General features: G+C 33.7%; 1 long non-coding RNA gene across 1 annotated transcript in view; it reads left to right on the top strand.

Annotated features, from left to right (window-relative positions):
• The first annotated feature begins 850 nt into the window (after positions 1-850).
• LOC134839567 (uncharacterized) overlaps positions 851-27,029 on the top strand; it is an 85,987-nt gene continuing 59,808 nt past the window's right edge. Inside the window, exons 1-2 of the long non-coding RNA XR_010162391.1 lie at positions 851-1,022; positions 25,411-25,633. This is a non-coding gene — a long non-coding RNA (uncharacterized LOC134839567). The remainder of the gene's footprint in view (positions 1,023-25,410; positions 25,634-27,029) is intronic.

Genomic DNA, 27,029 nt, shown 5'->3' with positions numbered 1-27,029 from the left:
AGCTATTTGAATTTAAAATTTTAGAAATGAAGTAATCAATTTTGGGAGGATTTCCTTGGATAGTTCAGGTCATAGCTGCGACTTGAAATTTAAAGTGGTTCGTAACTTTTTGCCCATTAAGTTTGGAGTCCTCCTTGAGTTCATTAAAACTTTACGGGCTTTCCCCCCTTGTTGACGCGAACTGTCTTCATTAAGAGTGACAAATTTACGGTTATTGTTCATTTTGCCTCGGAGGCACTTTTCTCGGCAGGGGAAACAGTTGCTTTTGTTGATGATACCTCACTCAAATGTGCCGATTGATTATTTCTCTAGTCCTAATCTGAAAAGTGAGCTTAATGCAGTTTTAATTGCCTTTTTACTTTAAAACAGTACAAAGCCGAAGCAAAAAAGGTAAGTGTGATCCCTTTTTCGTTTTCATATTCAGATTAATCGGGTAAATTTTCTAAGCGTCGTTTTGTCGAAGCTCAAGTAGAGTAATAGACGTCTATAAAAACGATTAATTTGTAAAATTGCATTGGTGAGCATAGGATTTGTCATTAAAAGCTATATACTTCATATTATTTTTGCTACAATTTGAAGATTTATAATCTGTTTTATAGATTCTTTGAATTGTGATTATAAAGTAGCATTTCAACTCCTATTACCAGCTTACGAGGTATCTTTTAAGCTATTTCAAAGCTGTTTTTAAATGTTTTTCAAATTTTCAAATATATATATTTATTCTTTCTCTTCAGTAAACACTTCATACTTTTTCTCCAATCAGATTCAAAGTCCAAAAGTCTGCAAAAAATAGATTCTCTGTCACAGATTGACATTTAGGGCGGAACTGAAGAATGAGAAAAAGTGAAATTTAAAATTCTGTTGGTTCTTGGGTTTCTGTAACAGGAAGTAGTGTTGATGTTCCCTGATATTTGATAACTCATTTTTTTTGGATACAAATCGAAGAAATCATTGTGAGTTTTACGAGCATATGTCATTATCTAAAATGGATATATGTAAATAGCTGGATTTCGAGAGAAAAGGTAAGGTTCCAAGCACTTGTTTTTAAGTTATTCATTCATTAAAAATTGATTCGGAATTAGTGTTACAAAATGTTTAAGAGAAAATTTAGTAGAATTAGTAGTAGTAAAAAAACTTGGACTATTAGCAAAAAATTGGATTTTATAATAGTTTTAATGATTTCAATTAAAAGTTTTGAAATTATTGTTCATGAAGAAACTTGACAATGTATACAGTAGCGGATTTAGAGGAGGGGGGCGGGGGGCGGACGCCCCCTCCCTCAGGAATTCGACCCCCGCCGACCCAAAGGTTCACCCTTTGTACTATTTTGAGATATCTATTTGTGGCTGACTGACCTTAAAATTTTTCTAAAGGCGCCAGCGGCGCCAGTCTATCCTAATTGGAGAGCGCGCGCCGAAAAAACGCAATTATTTGGTCGAAATTTTCCAAAAAATGCCTGAAAACGCCTTTTTTGGGCTTTTTATCAAAAATTTGGCTGCGGCGCACAAAATTTAGTCATATTACAGTCTTTATAGTGGTTTGGTCGACTCAAAAAAAAATTCGACAAAATTTTCAAATTTTTTTGAAAATCCGCCTCCCCCCTCGAAAAATTCCAAGATCCGCGCCTGAATGAATACATGTTTTGGCACATAAGCTGTCGAAAGTTATAGCCTTATTAGTTTAGTTTTTTAATTTCTTTTGACACTCGTGAAACGGCTCTTGCAGCTCTATTATGTAATTATCGTCATGAAATTACCCGTTATTTTTGCAAGGGCTTTTTTCCATGATAATTACACCTTAACTTTTTCTTTTTCCAGTTGATCAAGTTTTATTTATGAGATCTTGGAACTTCACGAAAAGTTCCACTTTGTACTATATAGTTCATTGGCTCTGCACATTTAAGGATTCACATGGTAAAATGAAGTTTTTTTCCCGGCGTTGTAAAAAAAGTAGCACAATGTTCAGGAATTCTTAAGTATATCGCCTACTCGACCTGACAAAATTAGTGGGTCATTAATCAGAGATGCCTGGACAAAAAATATGGATTAAAACTGATTTCAAACGCATTCAAATTGCTCGTTTTGTGTCCCCTAAGAACTGCTCAAATTGTTTTTAAACCAAATTAGTTCCATCTTGTGATAGTTTTACACAGTTTAGCCATCAAAAACTAAAATCAATTTCAATTAATACTTGGAACTCAATGCTGTTCATTGATTCAATTTTACATTTTGTTGTTTAAAATAAGGAAAAAACATTCTTTTGTTTCATTTTACTATGGCAAACAAAACTGCCACAGCCACTCGACATCAATCATGATGGGATATTGAACTTATGTTCCCAAAATTGGCTTTTGAACGTTAAAACCTTTGACCTACTTTCAAGTTATTTTTGGGCACTTTAAAAGATTCGTACTGTGTTCAAGTCGTTATTTAGCTGTTTATTGTAAATTAATTTTTGGAATTTGAGTTTATAACCCATGAAAAAAGTGAATTATACCTGGTTTATCATCATATCGCAATTTCGTCTTTCAATAAAATTTTTATAAAAATAACTTTAAAAACCTGAGGACAAGCAATAAAAAACTTTCCTTCTCCAGTAGTTGCATAAATATTTTTAAAATTGTCAAATTTACCGTTGCCATCTGGCACGGTCTTTTCCTAACTTCCGGCAAATTTCAACGATTCGACCGAAACTTATGATTACTACGATCACTTTCTTTGTTTCAAAGCTTTATTGCTCCACAGCTTTACTTTTAAAAAAAATTTGTAAACGACCTTTTGAGAACTTTATTTTCTATTTTTTGAAATTTCGATTTTTTTTTGCATAAAAATGTGCCCAAATCTGAATATTGTGAAGGTTTATGAAAGATAATTTGCGAAAACTTAAAAAAAATGTCATTTCAATTCATTTTCTTTTTCCGTCTGTGGGCAATATCTATCTAAGTATATTCAGAGAATCAATACAACCCGAGTCAAATGATTTTGTAGGTAGTTTCATGGTTCGATTGCAAACCAAAATAACAAAACCAATTGATTTTATTTGAGGTTGGATGTTTGTATAGATATCAAGTAATCGGGTCTAAGACAACAAGCCGACGAAATATCAAGCCGAAGGGACTCCAAACCGACTATTACGAGGCCAAACTGTGCACTGGATAGGCACACAATTTTTTGTCTCTGTGTGTTTCTGGAGTCCATAGAGAAATCTTTCAACATGTTCCAAAGTGTAACTGGTTACCACTTACAAAACTTCCGTTATTTCCGCGTACAAACAACTGTAACGTAAATTTTTTGTCGGAACAGTTTTTGTATCGCGGATTCCGCAACAAGCGAATATTGCTAGCTGTTCTTGACTACGCAAGTGTAAGTGGATTCCACAAAATGTATGCGGAATCCACAAATGTAAGCGGATTCCGTAAACTATAAGTGCATTCCGAATTTTGTTTATTACTGAACTTGCTTAAAAACACTAAAAACTAGAGCTCGAATTCTTATATATAGCAATGCGGAATTTAAAAGGAAGGGCTTAACCATTGTCAGCGGAATCCATAAGCAAATCTCAAATCATTGGTTGTATTTTGGATACATAACACCGAATAAATTCAATATTTGGAGTTTTTGGGTTGAGCGTTTTTGGAAACACAGTGCACTGCATAACCCCAAACACTAGACAGTATTCGGGATTCCGTCAACCAAAAATACTGATCTAGTAAATTCCGATTCTAGTGAATTCATCATGGCAGTATTTGAGATGAGTCGAAAGTGAAATCAAATCATATGGTCAATTTTTTGTTTGAATATATGATGCTACGTCTTTTTGAATAACTTTAGAGCTAATTTTAGAGCTTTAAATGTCTTATTCTCAAGGGATCCGGGTTACTTTAAAGGGATCACTCTATCTTAAAGGTAGCCTCGTTTTTTGTGGAGAGTTTGACAGGAATTGCGATCGAAGTTGTTGAGTTTTGAGATCGAGGCTGGGTATGTTTGACAGGAATTGAGATCAAAGTTGGGTTGACAGGATTTTAGATTAGATTGAAGTTGACAGGATTTGAGATCGAAATTGGGTTGACAGGAATTGAGACCAAGCTTGTGGTGTTTCAAATGGTAGTTGATCAATGTAGTAATTGAGATTGAACTTTCTGGTGACCAGCTGGTCAACAAAAGATATAATTTTAAATGCTATACTACATTTATGCATATATGTAAAGGGAATCCGCAAACAAAATGCGGATTCCCCTTACAATTTGCGGATTCCACTTAAAATTTGCGGATTCCGCTTATTACTCGCGGATTCCACCTACAGTTTTGGATCCCACAACAGCTGAACTTTACTATACACATCTCTTATTCTTTGTTTGTGGATTCCACAAACTGTTCTGGATTCCGCAAACACGGTTGCGGATTCCGCAAACTTGCTTTTTCGAAAAGATTTTGAGCGGTACAGTGTTTTAGGTATTTGTTTGTGAAATCTTAAACAACAAAGAAGATCAAAGAAAAGTAGCAATGTTGCGGATTCCGCGACAAAAATGAATTTGGCCTGTTGTGGAATCCGCATACAATGCACAGTTTGGCCTAGTAATGAGATTTAAACTTTAAGGGCACTTCAAACACAAAACTTTAACCAGGAAAATGCTCAGTTTTGAAAATTTAAGTAAAGTTTCTTCATAGTAAGCTTTCTTCATCACAATGCACCACTTATGAGTAGCATCAAATAGATAGATCAGCCAGATTTGATTGGATAAGTTGAGATAAATTGCGGAAATGTGATAAATTACTCACGTTAAAAACCCTTGAAGCAACATTTTAATTTTTTAATTTTCTCAATGATCAATTAGAGTCTCAAAAATTATTTAAAAAAGTCAATAACTTGTAAAAAAAAAAGCTCATGAAGTTGAGAAACTCTTCAAAATAGTTTTCATAATAATCATATTTCATGACTTTTTGACAAAATTTTTGGCTTGCAGTCCCTAACTTCGCAATTCGGCTGGAAGCCCCGTCGGTTTATTGTCCGGCACCCCAAGTTATCTATATAAGTCGATTCAAATAGTTTTTTTTTCAGGCTTTCGATGAAAGTCGGCAATAAATAAATTAGGTAGCTTTTGATTCTAACCATTTTCTGAAAACAAAAATTTGGAGAGTGTAGAGTAAGTGTAGATTAACTATGATGCTAAAAACGTAGTACGAACAATTACTCCACCCACAAATTTGTTCCGAGCTGAAATTTGGTAAGCTAATTGGCTATTAATTTTTGTGACTCAAGTTTTAAAACTTAATGATGGAAATCAACGCTTTTTAGAATAAAATATTGGATATCAGTTAAGGGTCAGCCCTAACGTTCAGGTTTTTACCCTGATATACAGTCAGCCCTTTCTAGATTCGAGTTGAATTATGTTCTACAGCCAAAAAAGTAATTGTTTAACATCAATTTACAATGACAGACGTGGTGGAACCAGATCTTAACTAGTATTTATCATTGGTTATTATTATGATATTTTATCTCTATAAAATATTAAATACTAACCAATCATAATCCAGCAAACTAACAACCCACTTATTTGTAAGTGTTGAAACTACTTGTAGTTTCAACACCAGAACATTTTGAATTAAACTTAGAATACAGTTGTTCTCATTCTGGAACTAACCCGCGCAAACCGGTGTACACTAGATCTATTGAGACTAGGAGATATAAGAGTAAGATTAAGATTGGTATTGGACTAAGAAGTTGCACAAAATTATCCGCCCAAAAATAAGATAGAGTGACGAGCAGACGGTGTACCTTATGTGGAATTACTCTATGAGTATAGTACAAGATACATAACTCATCTGGTGTGACCAAAAGTCTCGAACAGACCTTAAATAACCTAGACTTAGACAAAAATTCGATTAGAATTAGACAAATACAACATTTTAAAAATGTTATATGATAAGAACTTAGTAGATATGTCTCTACGACTCAATAGATCAGATCCAATATTCCGAACAATACGATAACTACCCGGTACTGGACGAAGAAGTGGAGCAAGAAACGACATACGACTAGGAAGAAATCTACAAATCGATTTCATGATAAAACGACTAAAACGAGATCAAACTTTTGTCTTCAGAATAATTCCAGCAGTAAATTTAAATGTTCTTTTACTGACATAAAACTTTGAATAATCATCTTCAATAACCTTTCATGGCGCTAAACCTATTAACTGTACAATAACGATTGATAAAAACAACACTTGCCGTTTTCCTTAAATCAGCTGTAAATTATTAATGTCTTGAAAAAAAATTTTGGAATATAAAATACAAAAATTAGTTAGTATAAATCATACATCGTTAGTATTTATTATTCATCTCTTCATCCCAGCTTCATCACCTAAAACATAACAGCAAGTCTTAAAAACTAACAACCATCAAAACTAAAACTTAACCCAAACCTTTTAACAATAAACTATCAATACTTATCCTTGTTTTCACTTATATAATTTCATTCTAAATAACAGATCATCAAGGCTTCCCTTGGATCTTTAAATTAAATTGAATAATATCTAAATTTTTGATCATCAAGGCCTATCCTTGGATCAAATAGAACAATTTTGTTCTCCCCTCCCAATTTATTTAGTGTCTAACGAACTCAAACGTCGATTTACTACCCAACACTTATCAAAGACCCAGAATTAACAGATATTTTTCAAAAAAACTAACCATTTTAATTACTATAAACAGTGAAGAACTTCGGTTACTCATCCTTTACTTGATCCACCTCCTCTTAGATGACTCAGGCTAAAACACTTAGACTTAGTAAGTCATAAAATAGTATCTAACAAACTACTTGCATTCTAATTATACCTGAACCTTGTATGTCGATTTACTATTCTCCAAGCCTTGATCACAAATCACAACCCCCAAGTTGGATTAGGTAAGTCTATCTTAACTTAGAATTATTCACGAGAAAGTAAAAATCATTCTCACGAATTGGTATACGCTTTTCTCTCCAACCCAATAAATACGACCCAAGTTAAGCTAACTACAAAAAATGGAACAACTAACAGTTCAAGACATTAGAATCACTAATCCAAACTTTGCATCCATCATCCTAAGCCTTATGTCAAGGGAAAATTTAGGAAACAAACAAAAAATCATAACGTACAATTGTTCAATTAACGACGACCTCGTAATCAAACAACACAGACAATCAGTAGGATACACAAGAACAAAAAGACAAACCCTAAGAAAGAAAATAATTAACAAACAAAAAAAAATTATTGTAAAAAAATTTTCAAAACAAAGATACACAGTCTCAGAATCAGAAACAACCGCATTACAAGAACTTCACAATTTAAAAGACTCAATAAACAAAAACCATCAAATTGACGATCAAATATATTTCACTGACTCAGAAACCACGTCACCAGCATCAATAAAAGGGAAACGTAGAATTAAAAATTGCTACACAAACAAACCAATACGTTTGTACAATTGGAATTAACCAAAAAGTCACCTTGAAAATTACACATTAACACTCATTCAACATAAAACTGATTCGAAATGAAGATAACCCAGAAAATTCAGTACTTCTATTCTTAATAGCTCCATTAATTGAAGCTCGAGGACAGGTACAATTCTGCCAAAGTTTAATCGCAAATTTATTCGAAAAAGGAGAAAATCCATGCACAAGAGAATTTCCGGATGTAAAAATCAAAAGACAACTTCTTGACCACTACCTCAAAGTTATATAAAGTCTCACATCACAATAAGGAATCTACACAATAGAATTTAAATCACCAAACGAGTTTCATGACAAAGATCTCATTCAAACTGATGATGTAGATATTGAATTTTAAAATGTTTTTACACAATACATCAAAAGCATACAATATCAAAACTCACAAAGAGCAAACTCAATATTCACAAATGGTGTATTCTCACTTATCTATAGCTATATATCTATTTTAGAAATAGAAGAACCTCAAAGCGATTCAATAACTCAATCATCCCGACATACAGTTGTACGACAAGAAATACACATATTTTCAAAATTTTTAAAAGCAATCCGAGGAGAACTAACAAGTAATGAAATAACACAACATGTTGAACACGATTTACAAAAATCTTAGCATGGTTTTTAATCGCTTATTTTAGTCATAATAATGATCTTATTGCATAAGCAAGAAAAAGTTTTAGACCACAAAATACAGACGACGAAACCATATTAGCAGAACAAACAGATTATGTTTGGGATCCTGAATGGTCTCATGAATTATTTCTTATTAAACCAACAGATATATTAAGCCAATCATTTAGCACTATCTCTATTGAGAAAGAATATGTTAAAGTATAGCCACTTACAATTGACGCAACACCTTTAAACTATAATTCATTTTTTCCTGAAAGAACAGGAAATAATAGTTTAAATTCTATATTTATATATAATGACAACTTAAATGGAACAAGAAATCTTACACAACAAGATATACAAACTCCATCACAATTTGTAAGCGAAGAAATTGTTGAAACAATAACAACAACAGAAGCACAACGAAGCATTTCACCTATTCAACCAAAGTTTACAGCTCCAAAACTAAAAAACCCAACGCTACAACAATGCTTTTAATCTTTTAATATGATTACTCAGAACTACCCATACTCAAAAAATCAAAAAATAACATAAACGGCTTCAAATTCAGAAAATTTGCAAGATCAACCACGATCTTCACAGGAACAAAGTGAAAACTACCCCTTTTCAAGCCGAAGACCTCGTTCTTACAGTATTGACCTAACAGATATTTTTGAACAATACACACGAGATGAACAAACACGACAACCCAGAAATAACCCAACAGTTTGCAACAAAAATTTTCAACAACAAAACTCAGTTAAAACACAATCATAACAGCCAACTCAAATGCATAACGAAATTCCACTGCCATATTATTTACAACAACATGAAATAACAAAAAATTAAAATACAAACTTTTCTCAAATGCTACATGCCGCAGAATCACTACAAATGACTATGAATCCATAACTAATGGATCATCATAGATGGATCATCAATATCATCATAGAAACCACTAATGGTATTCAGGCACGGATCCCGAATACCCTGTAGAAGATTACCTAAATGCAGTAAAAGCAAATTTAATTTAAAATATAGGATCTGAACCGGTAAACACGCCAATTCATCAAAATTGGATACATAGAAGCACAGCTTTAATCCAAACCACACTTGATGGCGCAGCCCAAAAATGGTTTTCAGTGTTACCTATTGAAAATAAATAGATTGGAAAAGATTCACAAAAGAAGTCTCAAAGATGTTTGATTCAGAAAGAAACAAACAACATCAAAGAGTTTTATGCGATGAGATTCGTAGACTACCAAATGAAACAATTACACAACTTGCAGTAAGAATAGAAACATTAGTCCGAAAATCATACTCACTCAATACTCATGATTACAAAAATACAAAGATGACAGAAATCTCAATGATAGCAATGAAAAGAGAGCATTACATCCTTCCTCAATCCGAGAACCAGATTTAGACTTTAGAAAAATAGTAGATAAACTAGAACAAGCAGAGATCACTATGAAACTACAGGAAACACAACACTTAAAGTTACAATATGTCAACAACATCCAAACCATTACTTCACAAATAAACAATATTAATGAATCTGATACAGAATTATCTGAAAAAATCACTGAAATCTTGAACATCTACGAGAAAAATCCAAATTTCAAAGGCAAACCATCATTCAGAAAATGGTGTAATTATTGCCGACGATACGGATACAGCCTTGCCGAATGCAGACAAAAACAACAAAATAACCAAAATAAACCACAAAAATATAGAGAACCAAGTAAATCATTTCATCAATTCATGAAAAAAGATCAAAATTTACCCAACAAAAACATTTATAGTAAAAATAGTTCGGGAAAACAACTTCCAAAAAACTCCAATTACTCTAAACAACAATCACCCTATAAATGGAATTATAGAAGAAGATCACCATACCAAAGAAACACAATTAATTTCTCACAAAACAGATATAGTCGATCAAATAGTCAAAATAGTGAATATCGAAATAACTATTCAAGATCAAATTCAAACGAACCTAAATTTTCGTTTGATGCCAGTTCCCATTCAAATTCGAGAAATAGAAATTATTCAGATAATCGATCTAGAAACTCTTCATATAATAGAAATAGAAATTAATCCAATGATAGGAATAGAAACGATTCAATTGATCGAAATCCTAGATATCAAAATAACAGATCACGCGGTTATTCTAACAACAGATCAAACTATCACAGATCAAAATAGAACAATTATCAAAATATATCACGCGATAATTCACGCAATAGAAATTCAAGTTATAACAACAGACAACGATACTACTCCTCTCAGTCACCATATAGGAAAAACACACGTTATCAAAATTCACAAAAAAATTATAGAAGTAGTACACCTTAACATCAAAGACAAATAAATCAAGTACAAGCAAGTGAAGAAACTCAACCAAACCCCCCTGGTATTGATAATAACAAAAGCACAGAATTGCAATTAAATCACATCAATTGCGAATCCACAGACAGTGAAAGTGACACAGGAAACACAATTTCAATTAACTTGATACACGTTGAAAATGACTACGAACCTATTATATACGAACAACCGATATGTTCTCGTATTTATCAAAACCATGATCAATTTCTTTTAAAATAGTATACAAGACCTATAACCAGAAACAGAACAAAGGAAAAAATAAAAAAAAGTAGAAGAAATAACTGAAGAAAAACCCACAGAATGCTCAAGCACAAATAACATTTATCAAAACATATCTAAGGAAACGCAGTTACAAAAAGAAAAAACATGGACAATGCCACTTCTTTTAGAAAGTCCAAAGTCCAAACAATTTCAAACACCAGACCTTGAAAAATTTTTTAAATAGATTCCGGAGCAGAATCAAATATCATCAACATTGCGACTTGGAATGAAATAAAAAATCTACATCCGAAATTAACACCCTTCAAAACAACAAGCAGACTAGCAACCGCACAAGGTTCAACCCTAACAAATTATGGGAAAATCCAACTTCTCCTTGTTCCCACTCGAACAATGGAACAAAACGAACTCATGAGCAAATCATTTAAACAAACCTTCCACATCACAGATATAAAACATAAAATTATTGGAATACCATTTATTACTAAATATATACAAACTAAAAATATCGTAAATAGTAGAATTCATATATAAGATCAATACACAAGAATGAAAAACACAATTTTAACATTTTTTCAAAGATTAAACAAACAACCACCATTTTTCTCTAAATTTTATCCTAAATACAATCAGGAGCGGAAGACCCCGAAACCACCATCAGGAAATGTGTATAACTTCTCGATCAAACAAGTTCACCAATATGATAAAGAACAAATCAAACAACATCTCTTTATGTCTGACCTTGAAATCAGACCAATTCAAAAAAATTTCCGAGTAACATTTTCATCTATCAAATACATGAAAAACTCAAGTTCAGATATGATTTCTTCACATATATAAAACAACTCTCCACATAAAATAATCTTACCGTTAGGACTATTAGGTTATTGTGAAACTAACGCAACAATTTCTCCCACAAAAGAAAAAGCGTATAGAGTAAATAATGTTTTACAACTATTAGATATATGTCAATCGATAGTTCTTGACCCAGAATTGTCAATTAATAGTTTTTTAAGCAATGAAAAACAAAACACCGATTATTTCACAAAGACACCCTACTTTAAACCAACACTTCAAATATCACAATACACGGAAGAACAACAAAAAATCTTAACAAAAAGTTCAATTTCCAACACTCTCAGACAACACAAAAAGAATTTGAACAATTAGCTGACTTATTATTAAATACCCAAAAGTTTACGCAACATCTAAATTTGATGTTGGGAAAGTAAGTTCACCACTAAATTTACCTCTGAAACCTGACGCATTTGTCAAAAAACAACGAGCAAGTAAAATCCCAATTCACTTACAAGACAAAGTTAACTGATTACTTGAAATACTAAACCAATATGAAATCATTTCTCCAGTAAAAAAAGAAGAAATTGTTTTAGCAAAACGAGAATCATTAAAAATAGTTCTGGATGCAAGATACCTCAATTCACTCAATAATGAACCTATATGTAATTGGCCTGTTGAACCAATTCGAGTCATTCTTTCAAAACTAAACGGTAAATATTTCACAAAAGCAGATATGAACAGTGTTGAAAGTCAAAAGCTGTTAGACGAACAATCCAGACGATTAACACAGTTCGTTATTGGAAATCAACAATACGAATTCAACAGATTATTCTATGGAATTTCCATAGGACCAGCAACATTTTCAGCATTTATGAGTAAAACTTTCAGACCACTAATACTCAATAAAAAGTCAATCACATATTTAGACGATGTCTTTATGCAATCACAAACAAAAGAATAAATGTTCTTTGTCTTAGAAATATATCATCAAACATTATTACAAGAAAACATGAAAGCAACCCCGGAAAGATTACTCTTTTTTCTAACACGAGTAAAATTCCTTGGACATATTATAGAAAGAAACACTATAACTCCATTAAATATTCGCATAGATGCAATCCAAAATTTCCAACCACCTTCGAATAAGAAAAAAAATACAAGAATTTCTTGGAATGTTGAACTTCTTAATTAAATACGTATATAAAATGCGGTTATACTTAATACCATTCTACAACATCCTTAGACAACAAAATAATTTTGAATGGAAAACAGAACATCAGAAACGATTCGAAGAAATAAAAGCTCTTATTTCTGAACAATTATCAAACACTATCCGAGATTCCGACCAACCATTTTAGGCCATGTGCGACGCCTCAAATTTGGCATCAGCGCAGCATTATTACAACCTCACAATGGAACAAATAAAATGAACCTCATTTCCGCAAACTCTAGACTATCCACACAAGCTGAACTTAGACTCTCTACACTTATGAGAAAATGCATAGCCATAACATATACACTTACAGAAAATGAATTTATAATACTCGGATCTAAACATCCAACAGTTTTATTTACAGATCATAAACCAAAAATCTTTCTTTTTACACAAAAATCAAACCCAAACCATTAATTTTGTAGATTTCAACTAATTTTAATGAAACTTTCAAACTTACATATAGTTTGGACAACAGGAAAAAAAGTGGCCCTACCCGATACTCTCAGTCGAAATACACCAACTGAATTGTTAAAAAGAAAAACAACAGTTGAAATACCACAAAATAAAAAACGTTTCCTTGCAAAAGATAAAACTTCACCAAGATTACAATGCAAATATGCAGTAAAAACTGACATAGACCAATCACCAATAAAGAATCTACAACATTTTCCACTATATCTAGATTGTCAAAACAATCACTACGAAATAGATCAACTAGGAAAATTTACATTCAAACTGATACCATACTCTTCACGGATAAAAAACAACACACAGCAAAAACCAATCAAAAAAAAATTATATTAAAAAGATCTAATCCCTTTAATAGAAAAAGCAAACCTCACTGATAATATAAATTTATCAGGCCCACCAAATAATTATTCAAAATATAAAATAAGCCACGTTTTTAACCTTTATGGCCCACAGGATACAATACCTCTATCAAAAGTTTAAATTGAAAACCTTTTTCTCCCAATAACAGAAAAAAAAACGCTCGAGTTATTAAAATAACATCAAAATTTTGACCCAGTTATTAGACAATCAAAATCTTGGCACAAATATAAAACCAAGCCAATGAAAGCCGATATCACTATTCTTGGAAAGAAAACCCTTCTTAGATATTTCAGAAAGTTTAACAATACCTCTATCAACAAAAACACAGATATTCTAGAATACCAAACATCTGATATCAAAGTACCCTGCCTACCTTTAAGTATGATGCTTATAGCTTTTCATACCTCTCACTCTTTACACACTAAAGGACACTCAGGAGCTGATAAAACATACTCAAATTTTATACAAATTTTTTATTTCCCAAATGCACCAATTTGGATAAAAGTATCATGCAATGGTTGCATGACATGTCAATTAAACAGACCATATCCAAATCAAAAACAAATTGCAGAAAAACAAGACTTTATTCGACAAAGTCTATACTTCAATCACAGAGTTTCATTCGATACAAAAGGACCAATATCACCATCCTCAGAAGGAAACTCATTTATAATGGTCATAGTCGATGCATTCACACACTATGTGACATTTAACCCAGTACCTCCTTGTAATGCTTATTATGCATATACAACCTTTTATGAACACTGGAGAGCAAAATTCGGTTTACCCGAAATCCTTGTCACAGATAATGGCACTGAATTTATAAACAACGAAATCATTACACTATGCCATTTATATAGTATTGATCACAAACCACGTATATCTCATGCACCTTGGACTAATGGATTAGTCGGAGGCATGAACCGTTCATTACAAGAACATCTTAGATGTATCATTAACGAAATGACACATGATATACTGAATGGTCAACAGATGTAAAACTATTCCCATTAGCTTATAACTCACAGATAACAACAACTTTAGGACTATCACCCTATGAAAACATTTTAAAAATTCAAAGCACTTTTAAAAATTGGAACATATGTTTTAATTCCAAACTTTACAACACAAAAATGAATTTCTTAAAAACTACAACCACTCCGAAAAGGACCATATCAAATAATTGATAAACCCACTGATGTAACATACAGACTTACAGGCCTAAACAAAAAAGAAATCGTTCAACACCGAAACAATCTTTTTCCTTACTATCCAAAAGAGTACGCTCTTTGCGAACTGACTCAATTATACTCTTTAACAGGACTTAAAGTTATTCAAAATATTTCAGACCACGAACAAAATCAAAGCACTGATAAGAACCCTATCCAAAAACCATTAGATCAAAAAGAAGAAGAACTTCTCAAACAAACATCAAAAGGTTTAGATAAAAAAAAATAATTCAAACAGGAAGACATTTTTAAAAATTAAAAGAAAAAAATGTACCACAAGATCAAAAAAAAATCTTCACAAAGACAATCATCGCGACTTCGAAATCAGCCACGAAAAGATTACAAAACATTCATCCCACAATCTAAAATATTAAAGAAAGTTGAACTTCAGAAGACACTTTAAAAATAATTACCATTTTCACCTCTTGAAAATATTTTCATGAATCGAACATTTTCTCAAAATTCAAATTGAAAAGCACTAGAACAAACTAGTACAAATTCAGCCAATCAGAAACCTTTCCAAATCATCAGCTCATTTTTAACACGACTTGTTTAGTCGACAAACAATCACCCTCAAGCCAATCTCTAACTATAACTAAGGACCTCGAGGTCAAAAATAAGCAAACCGCTAAACATTGACACCTGAAATAAACAAAGTCTCAATAATACAACCCTCCTGTACCAAGCAGTACAAAGATCAATCATATTGTGCCAACTTAGACACCAAAAACCCCTCAGGCAAAAATATTCAATAAGCCTAAAAGAACAAAATCGACATGATCATTTAGCCTAAAGTACGAATATCTCTTAGATACCCCCAATCATCCAACAAACAACAACAAAACCAGGAAGACTCCTAAGAGCCCTCCAAACCTTCCTTTATCAAAAATTGTCGAAATCTAACGCACTTGTCAAAAAACCAATATTTAAACCGACCACTCTCAAACTTAGCCTCAAAAAACAAAAAAAAAGTTCGACGAAACGAATCATTTCTTCAAATGCTTCTTTCTCGAACAGTCAACAAATTTCATAATATTTTTTCAAACCTTTTTTCAAACCTTGTAAAATTTTCATATCCGACATTTCAGAAGTATTTATCCTTTACCTGATAATTGTTTGCAACTTTTTCATCAATTTTTATCCCCTAGCTCAAACCTACGTTAATTTTTCCAAAATCATTGACCACTTCCTCAGGTACGATATTTCAAATAACTATCTAAATGTTCCAACATCTATTCAGTAGAACAGATTTTTTTTGTTCTTTTTATAAAATTTCTCACATTATCGACATCCCTCATAATGACCATTTGCAAATGTATAAAAAAGACCATTCTAACCTTTGCATTATCAACAGTACTTTTAATACTTTTCATTCAAGAATATTACAAAAAACACAAAACTGTCTCATAAATAAATATTTTTTCCAAAACTTTCCAAAATTGCTAATCAACAACCACCACATCAACCCCCACCAACAACGTCCCAAAAACCTCCAACAACACCAACAAATAATCAAACAAAAAAGCCCCAATCATCAACACGCATCTCTTTTCAAGACAATCCACACACATGTGAAGAAAGACACGAACGATTGTCCGAACCACTAGAACCAGTAATTCGCCAAGTACTCTAAGAGAACCACGATACGAACCAGTATATAGTATATATACCCTCCTCTCCAACAAGATCTTAATAGAGCAAGACACCAAAATCAAAACCAAAACACACTCGAATTAAACAGATAAATTATTCACCCAAGACGAAATAGAAATTCGCAAGCCCCCAGAGTTCAATTCAACATACCTCATTAACCAATAGAAAACCCTATAGATCTCTCCAGCACCACAATTCAAAGTACTCCCCAGACCCAAAAACAATAAAACACATCAAACACTCCCTCAGATTATTTAGGTTCAAACCCTACATCTGAACAAATCCGAGAAAATCCTTTCAATCCCCCAACCATTACAGAACATCTCCCATTTTGGATGACACAAGCTCTTACTCAAGGCGAACCAAATTTAGTGAACGATCCATTAGAAGTTTCATCAGACACAGATTTGTCATTACCAGAAACCATTTCACTCCCTTCAACCCCCTCCCAGACTCAAATCTCACAAACACCATTTCCTTCAAATTTTTCTACAAATCTCGACGCCAGATATTGAGAAAATTCAATTGTTAACATACACCTACGAGTAGATTGGAATACATTGGTAGCACCCCTCCAATATTTGGACAACAACGCGAAAGTAACAGATTACACAACTGGGCACTAAACAGATTACAATATCGACAAGACATCCACAGAGATATACAAGAACATAACATTCAAAAACTTACAAGATAATCTGACACTAAAATTTGAAATCACGGAAAACTAGATAAAATATTACAACAACCCTTATCCCTAGCCCCCCCCCCCCGAATTTTATAGCTCAATCTTCTTTACCACCCCATTTATAACAACGGAAGTCATCTACAACTACGATAGATACACAAAAAAGACAATTGGATATATCACCTTTTATAATCCATACTCAGGACTATCATACACGTGTATCTTTTAAAGATACTAGTTTTTCAGACTCTTCTCTTTTTTTTTCTCCAAACCCGATCATAGCAATCCTTCCCCCCGAACAGGACCCCAGGATTTACTAGTCACACATTACGACTGTGAAGAAAATGAACAAAAAACATTACATTAATATGCAAAAAACGAAGTCACTCACTGCGAATCCGAACCACAATCAATCGAAACAACAAACAAAATAGCTACACTCAACTCAAAAGCACGAGCTACAACACTAACAGGATATAAATTCACAGCAACATTTTCCGAAAAGAAAGTACATTATTCGCAAGTTTCAAACGGAAACAAAAACAGACTAGAGCATGATTCTTTTTACCAAAGCAATATCAAAAGACTCTTACATCTCAGCCCTGATGATTGTAAAAATGAACTTGAACGATTAAAAATCAAGTCAAACAAAGGCACAATCAGAAAATTAGTAAACTTTCAAGTTTTTCCAGACTCCGCTCATCAAGCCGAACTTAAAAGATACCAAGGTCAAATAAAACTAGATGACAATTTTCCCTTCCACGGAGCACATGGAACATTAATTTACAATCTCCATGACAAAAATTGGATACCACACAATGGAATAAACAACCCATCAAATTGTAAAGCCGACACAAAAAATAAAAGATACCAAAAAATAATGTTTTTTGATTGGAAAGTAGAACTTGAAAAAGTTCAACTAGCACGTGATTTAAGAGATGACACTATAATTCATCAAGGAATAACACTCCCTTGCAGAAACGACCAAGGATACTGCGATCCTGCTACACGCACACAAGCAACAATTGTTTGGTTCACCGAAGACACCTGTACCACATTTCAAGTAGCAAAAATACATGCTAGATTGATAAAATTTTACCAAAATTTTTTTTTGAATCATTCCCATTTAGAAATGTGAACCCTGACCAACTCAGACATAGTAATTATAGATTTAAAAACATTCATAAAATAGAAAATAAACTGACACGTTTTCAAATATACCCAGAAACAGAACTTGCATGTAAATACACCAAACCATTTTACAAAACGCAATACTCAGAAATTCTTGTCGACTACGAAGAAGGTTGCGGCATGAAAACAGGAAAACTAATTATACATCCAATGGCTACATCCCACTCAACCACTGACGAAAGTTCATATGTCCCAGTAAAATTTCTAAAAAACACAGAAAAAGTTGGTGGAAAATTAAAACCACAAGACAAAGACAGTACCCGTTTGAAAGAACTATCACTCATGAACAACACTCATTTTGGCGCAACTCACTATGACATACACTCAGACATGAAATTAGACTACACAATAAAAAGAATCTTTCGAGAAATTTCTTTGACAGAACTTGAAACACTCCATCAACTACGCGAACTTGAACGCACACAAACTTTACAATCACTTGCACTAGCAGTATTAAAAATCCCTTAAACAGGATATTTACTATTAGGTAAAAGATCAAATTTTATTGACAACGAAGGAAAAATTTTAGGGTATTACACTTAAACCAAAAAAGTATCACCTTTATATGTTTTAAAAGACATAAGATGCTATAAAAGAATCCCACTAAACTACAAAAAAAAAGTATATTTTGTTTATACACTCTCCCTAAGAACTTATTTTTGAGATTTAGCAGTCCCATGTGGATCAGAAAATAGCCACAACGTAGTACACCAAAGTAACAATGAAAGACTATGACATCTCAGCCCTTACGATTGTAAAAACAAACTTAGACGGGAAATCACATCAAACGAAGGCAAAACCAGAAAATTGGTTTGCCAGACTGCACATCAAGCCGAACTTGAAAAATACCAAGGTCACATAAAAATAGACGACAAATTTCCCTTCCAGGGAGCAAATGGAAGATTAACTTACGATCCCCTTGATAAAAATTGGATACCACACATTGGAAAAAACAACCCCTCAAATTGTAAAGCCGACACTAAAAATAAAGGATACCAAGAAATAATGTTTCTTGATTGGAAAATACAATTTGAAAAAGTACAACTAAAACGAGATTTAAAAGATGACACTATATTTTATCAACGAATCAGACTCCCTTGCAAAAACGACCAAGGATACTGCGATCCTACTACACAAACACAAGCAACAATTGTTTGGTTTCCCGAAGACACTTGTACCAGAATACAAGTAGCAAAAACACACGCTAGAATGATAAAATTTCACCAAAAATATTTTATTGAATCCATCCTTTATGAAAATGTAAACCCTGATCAAAGCAGACAGAGTAATTTTAAATTTAGAAACATTCATAATATAGAAAATAAAATGACACGCTTTCAAACATACCCAGAAACAGAACTGGCATGTAAATACACCAAACCACTTTACAAAACACAATACTCAGAAATTCTTGTCGAATACAAACAAGGTTTCGACATGAATACAGGAAAATTATTTATACATCCAATGGCAACATCCCACTCAACCAGTGACGAAAACTCATATATCCCAGTAAAAACACAGGAAACATTGGTGGAAAAATATAACCACAAGACAAAGACAGTACAGGTTTAAAAGAACCATCACAAATGAACAACACTCATTTTGGCGCAACTCACTATGACATACACTCAGACATGAAATTAGACTACACAATAAAAAGAATCTTTCGAGAAATTTCTTTGACAGAACTTGAAACACTCCATCAACTACGCGAACTTGAACGCACACAAACTTTACAATCACTTGCACTAGCAGTATTAAAAATCCCTTAAGCAGGATATTAACAATTAGGTAACAGATCAAATTTTATTGACAACGAAGGAAAAATTTTAGGGTATTACACTTAAACCAAAAAAGTATCACCTTTATACGTTTTAAAAGACATAAGATGCTATAAAAGAGTCCCACTAAACTACAAAAAAAAGTATATTTTGTTGATACACTCTCCCTAAGAACTTATTTTTGAGATTCAGCAGTCCCATGTCAACAACACCTAACACATATGGCCAATCACAAAATAAAACAAATACAACGCCTACAGCACCACAGCTGCAAAACCTAAACCATAACCATCCCTTATCATAAGTACCACAAAATTTCAGAATTATAGCCCTAACAGACCTCATAACTTCGAGATCTAATTATTCACAAAGCCCAATTTAACACATAATAACCCAACAACCCAGTATAGAAGACACCAGCGAACAAATTATAGAACAACCACATACCACTAACTTTCGTTCTCAGAACAATCATCTTTTTAGCCCACGATGAGCCACCGAGTTGGATCCCTCCATCGATCAACTTCCCACACAGCCAACCTCCAGAGCAACATTCCCATCATCCCAATTTTTGCTTTCCCCCTAACTCAATCGCTTCATCATAACACTTCATCCAGCATGGAATCAAACACTAATTCCAACCCAACAGTATATAACACTATGTCCCAATTCAATAACTCCGATATCGAAACACCCGACGAATTTTTCAACTCTGAACCCAGCCCATCTTCATTAACCAGTGAACCAGTGAACCATCCGATAACAACGACTCTGAAGCCAAGCAAAAATCAGACGAGCTTGATAACTTCAGCACACTGCAATAACAAATACACAACCATCAAACACTAAACATTCACCAACTCTCACAATCTATAATATCATCTAACCCATCAACCCCATTCCCCTCTTCACAATATACCCCTTCACAAAACCCGACTTCCTCATCAACCCCATCCTCCAATACAAACCGAGCTTACCGAACCTTTAAAAGATAACTCCAAATACTCCTTTCCCATCTAACCCAGGAACAACCATAACGTTTGTCAATCATCCACTTCACACTAAAACCAAAGATTTTCTACAAAAATAATTACCCTTTTTCCCACAATACACATACTTCCATTCAGAATGACGAGAAACCTAATTATGTAAACGAGCACGTATTATACCCCACACTTCCATGGACATCATTTTATCGCATTACTAATCCACTATCACTACCTTTATATAACACCCCTCATGACAAAGAAGTATGCAGCACCCAACTCTATCTTCTAACAACAGCATTAACCCCGAAACAATTCACACAGATAGTATACAGACAATCACTAATCAAATTCACCGCACCCAAATCTAATGATTATTCTATCGATTATTACGATCATAACATCATACGACCTAACAAAGACATCTTTCTAAACAACGACCCATTTTCTATCCCCAACGAACAGAAAATTTTTTCATCAGAACATTATACACTTTCACTCTTAACACCTTAACTAAAAATTACGACAACGTCATTTCAGCAGCACTCCAAGATATTCATGCTTATGATTCATACTTTAACAAATTTAACCACTTTTCACTAACGTTTCATTTCCTCACACCCAAAGAACGTTATTTGCACTATTCACACGATGTCATCTTACGAACTAAACAAACACCTACGTACACTTACTACCAGTTTATCCAACACCATTACAATCCTACTACACCAGCACGACAACCTCACCATCGATATCAATACATCAACTCTAAATACAGCTCACCATTTTTTCTTAACTTCATCTATTTTATTAAAGACACTAGCCTACAAGGCATCCTCCGAAATTACGATCCCATCACCCAGATGTATATTTTCTGTCCCCCCTAACCAAACTCTTAAATGTAGACGAATCCTGCCCACTAATCGTCCCACACGAATTCCTTCAGCCCGTTGAAGTCCCAATCCTAGACTTCATATATAACGCTCGCTATACTCATAAACTGTATACCTTTATTCAAAACAGACCATATGAACTCTCACCTAGCACTGAATATCACAATATCATTAAAGCACTCAAATTGCTTTGGCCACTTCTTCAAACTTAATACATCATTCGTTTGCTAGCTAAACTACTAACCTCATGAGACATCAACCACGACGAGCGGTTTTCCCCTCGGACTCTTCACCAACAATTAGGTAATCTGAATTAAATAGATTACTAATAAATACGAACTAAAATAACGTTCTTCATAAATGTTTTCTTTTCTCTTCATAGGCACGATCATCAATCATCTACAAAACAGAAAAACGAAATAAAAACAGAAAACTTTTTTCCAGATTCATAATGTTCCATTAACCAATTTCATTAATCGAATTAGTAAAATTCTTCCGTACGAAGCAATAAATCAATATATAAAACCTTTTCCCCAGTGCAGTAAATTTCCATATAACTGAAAATAAATTGATAATTTTAACCCCCAAATCAAGCAGTAATTTTCATAATTTTCAAGTGATAAATTAATAAATATTGCCCATAAAATTGAAAAAGCAGTCCTAACCTTTTCAAAGACGCTTCTTTATATTCACTTGCCCACAAACTCTTTCCACAATCGCACAGCTCGCCCACGAAGTTTTGCTTAAAATAATACATTTAAGTTTTAACTTCCACTAATAACAACTCTAACAAGTTTTAACACGTTTCAAACTTTCTTTTAACCAGGTTGGTAAGGAATTAGACAAAAATCCAAACTAACCGACGCAAGCTTACTGAACACCACAAACCACAATCTAACAGCATGATTAAGAAAAGAAAACCCACGGGATCCAAACTGGATTAACAACAGCTTAGAACTGGAGAAATTATTATTTTGAAGATTTTCTTTAAGTCTGAACACAAACGAACAATACACCAAAATGTCGAAAGACAAACCCAAAACAAACCGTTTGATTTTTGAAAAAAAGACACAACTAAGACAACAAAAGAAAAAACCAGTGATAAAAAAGGCACGAAAGATTGAACTAAAACAGGACCCTCCAAAAAAAAGGCCATGGAATTATACAAAAAAAACAAAAAAAACAAGATTAACAAAGATTTTTGTATGTAAATATTACATGCAAAATATAGATAATATACAGCCCAAAGACGAGCAGCAAGGAACTTGACAACCCATTCACACTCCAACTACGGAGTGGCAAAACCCACCTGACATGCTGCCTACAGTCACTACATTCAACGGATTTAAAGTACGACTTGGCATCGCAGCAAAGGAAATCCATTCCAACCGACCAATGGCCATCTCGATGTTCAAGTATACGTACAGATCCAAGGCACCAGGCACTGCATCCAAAGTCAAACTTCATGACACTCCCGAATGTGATTGGACCATTGCTACTCTCTAAAATCAACCAGATCAACACTCATCACAACCGATCAGAAATCATAAAACGATCTCCCGAAACGATTGTGATAACATCTCTTCTTCCAAACCAGAAAAAAGAATATACTCGCAACCTTTTAAGAAAACACCATCATCCACCCTACCCTACAATAGAACATTGAAAAACTAAAACTCTCCGAACCCCGCATGGGTGGAACCAGATCTAAACTAGTATTCATCATTGGTTATTATTATGATATTTTATCTCTATAAAATTTTAAATACTAAGCAGTCATACTCCATCAAACTAACAACTCACTTATTTGTAAGTGTTAAAACTACTTGTAGTTTCAACACCAGAACAATTTGAATTAAAATTAGAATACAGTTGTTCTCATTCTGGAACTAACTCGCGCAAACCGGTGCACACTAGATCTATTGACACTAGGAGATATAAGAGTAAGATTAAGTTTGGTATTAGACTAAGAAGTTGCACGAATTTATACGGCCGAAAATAAGATAGAGTGACGAGCAGACTGTGTACCTTTTCTGAAATTACTTTATGAGTATAGTATAAGAAACATAACTCAGTGGATTTCATTTTGAATGTGTTTTTTATGATAATCTCAACGATATATTTTTAACAATAGTAGTCCTTGTCATGGTGGATCAAGATTTTTTTCGCGTGAAGGCAGCGGAGAAGATATCAATCACTTATTGAATTTTTCGGGCCATTTTGTGCCCCTATTTATAGAAAGCTCTCACAGCAAATTCACTCCAAAAAGTAAATATTGGTTCGAAAAGCACTTTCATAAAAACTGGCTCGTTGGTGGGCCAAAAATGCAAATATGGATACCAAAGGAGGACTCTGCGGGCAGTGATGGAGTCGAGTTTGCATCCCGCATCTCTCAAAAAGCGCTGTGTCCGTTTATCGTCCGTCCTTTCACACTTTATGGAGTTGAAAATACTCTCTGTTTTGTTGATTCCACCATGCACTGATGATGTTTTTTCTATTTATATCTATTATGTAGAAAAATAGATTCCCTTTCAAGTTTTATTGATTTTATTATTGGTCTGTCTGTCAGTCTTTTGTTCTGCCTGAAAACTCTGACCCAACCTTTGCTAATTACATCAAATTTGGTGCTAAAAATATTTGTACCCTCCGGTGTTAAACATGTTGTGTAATTTCACTCTTATCATCTGGTAATTTCCGCCCATTAGAATAGAATTTCCCCTGTTGACCAATGCCATCGCCATCAAAAACTACTCATCGAGGCATAATCAATGGTATCATTGAAAGCATTCCTTGAGTTGCGAACAAATTTACTTACTTTTTCCTATAAATTTAATCATTTTCAGAAGAATAGATGTGCAATTTTGGCTGTTAAAAAATCATAATTGCTTTCAAACTTGTCTCTTTTTACAATTGATTATCCTAGTTTTTCAATATTTTCTCCAGTTCTTACGCCTAGAAACAGTTTTTTGGTTCCTGGTTAATTTCCATGACCCATTTTTTGTGATTGCGGTTAATTCAAACCTCGGTACCAATACTAGAAGTGACATTTCACTCTACTACTGATTGAGGTTTTTTTATCATTTAAAAGCCCAGGGAAGGCAAAATATGTGTGATTAAAAATGACAAGCTATCTCTTTCAGGCTTGAGGCTAAAATGCGTTTTTGATTGGCTTGTTGAAATAATTGAACCGTCTAATAAGACCATCGAACCAAAGCAAACCAAACTGAGAAAAAACGATCCATGTGATTGAGCTAATTTCCGTCTTGCTTCTCGATGTTAAGTAATTGATACATTTTTAAACAGATACTTCAAATTACAGTTGAGTTAGAATCAAATCAAGACATCTAACACCTCAGACTTTCCCCCGTTTCCTCCCTAGAACTCGAATACAGTAGTTGATTAACTTTTTTATCCCGTTGGATGTTTAGATCAAGCGGCATATCCAACAGCTGAGAGCGAGAACTTTTATCAATAATTGAACTGATCGCACCTCACAAACCGCATCTAAGCAACAACAATGGCCAGCAGCCGAAAACTTCCCAGATTTGCAGCACTTAACGTTCTCGTGATTTTACTGTCTCAATATTTCATTTCGACCCAAGCGCTCCAATCAGCCAATGAAACAGATGACCAGGAGGACGAAAATGAAAGGTAAAATCAAACCTTGCCAAATTTATTGAGTATAATGAAATTCGAGGCTGAAGGGGAGCTCCACGCACTTTTTAAAAGATGGAAAAACTTGCGGCCACTTTTAATTGTGCAAAATTATCTCAGATATCAACTCAATTTTTAAAATTTTGGCTTGCGAAACGTAATTCAGAAAAGTTTTTTCGAGTGTTTTATAATCATACTTCGTATTTTTCTCAACCAATCAAATTTGTTTGCTTAACAAGCCCCGGATTTTAGCTTAGTATAAAAAAGGTTTTAGTTAGTAAATATTTCCCTTAAAAACCATCGAATTAGCTGAAGAAAAGTTATATAAAACTAGCTTGTTTACAATAACTTGCTACTGTAACAGCAAAAAAAAATCAATTTCAACAAATTTTATTTTTACCCTTCCGATAATCAAGGGTATTGCAATCGGATACCAGATTTTTTTCCTGTAAATAACTTAAGGCACAGAATTCTAGTTCAAGCTTTTCATGGCAACAATTTACTTCGGCTTTTTTGCTTTTTTTACTTTTATTTTGACCTGATAGGTTTTGGCCCATATTATATCAGTTCAATGGCCGTATTGCGTCTGTCGACGAGTGAAAAAATTTTGTATGAGCAAGTCTGTGTTTTGAGGGCGAGGGGGACTTATTAACTTAAGATGATACTTTAAGATGAACCAAAATCAACAATTGTTTCATCTTAAAGTCTTTCTGCCAAGGAATTTTCCTGCTTTATTACCGTTTGGTGTATTTCCTTCCCAGTCGATCTTCGCATTCTATCGTCCTGGCATATTTGTTTTTTATTTGAAAAGTAGCCTTGTTTTTTGATATATCTAATTTTTGTCGACACTTTCGATTTTTTTCTTTTTTTTTGCGGTTTACTTGTTTCGTGCACAGCCGGGAAGACTTAAAGTTGAACAGAGCTCTTGCTGATCTACGTGTAGATATGACATTTACAAACGAAATATAATCATGACAGTCCATTTCATAACGACCGGAGATAACAGTAGACAAGAACAAAAAATAATGCATTTCAAGATACATAGACGCTGGAAGCAATTTGAGTTTCAGATGGAGTTCTTTGTAGTTGAACTTTCAGCCCATAATCAATCTCGTGACGGTCTGCTGCACATGTTCCACTACCCTACTGTCAGCCTTGTTTGCGTACCAAACTTGGCTGCCTTAGGTCACAATCTGCATGATGTATCCGCTATAAATTTTTAGTTTCGCTGTGACTGAGACGTATTGCATTTCACAGCGAAGGGTGGCATTGCGTTTCACAGCGAAGAAAGCACCAATTGCTTTGTCACAATATGTATAAAAAATTTTCTATATACTGTCGGTTTTCTGAAGAGTTGCAACAGAATTAGGTAAATTATAGCGCATCTCTCTGG

This window comes from Symsagittifera roscoffensis, chromosome 2 (genome assembly GCF_963678635.1).
Source record: "Symsagittifera roscoffensis chromosome 2, txSymRosc1.1, whole genome shotgun sequence".
Lineage (NCBI taxonomy): Eukaryota > Metazoa > Xenacoelomorpha > Acoela > Convolutidae > Symsagittifera > Symsagittifera roscoffensis.
The sequence above is the reverse complement of the archived record's forward strand: the minus strand, read 5'-3'. Positions and strand labels throughout refer to the sequence as shown.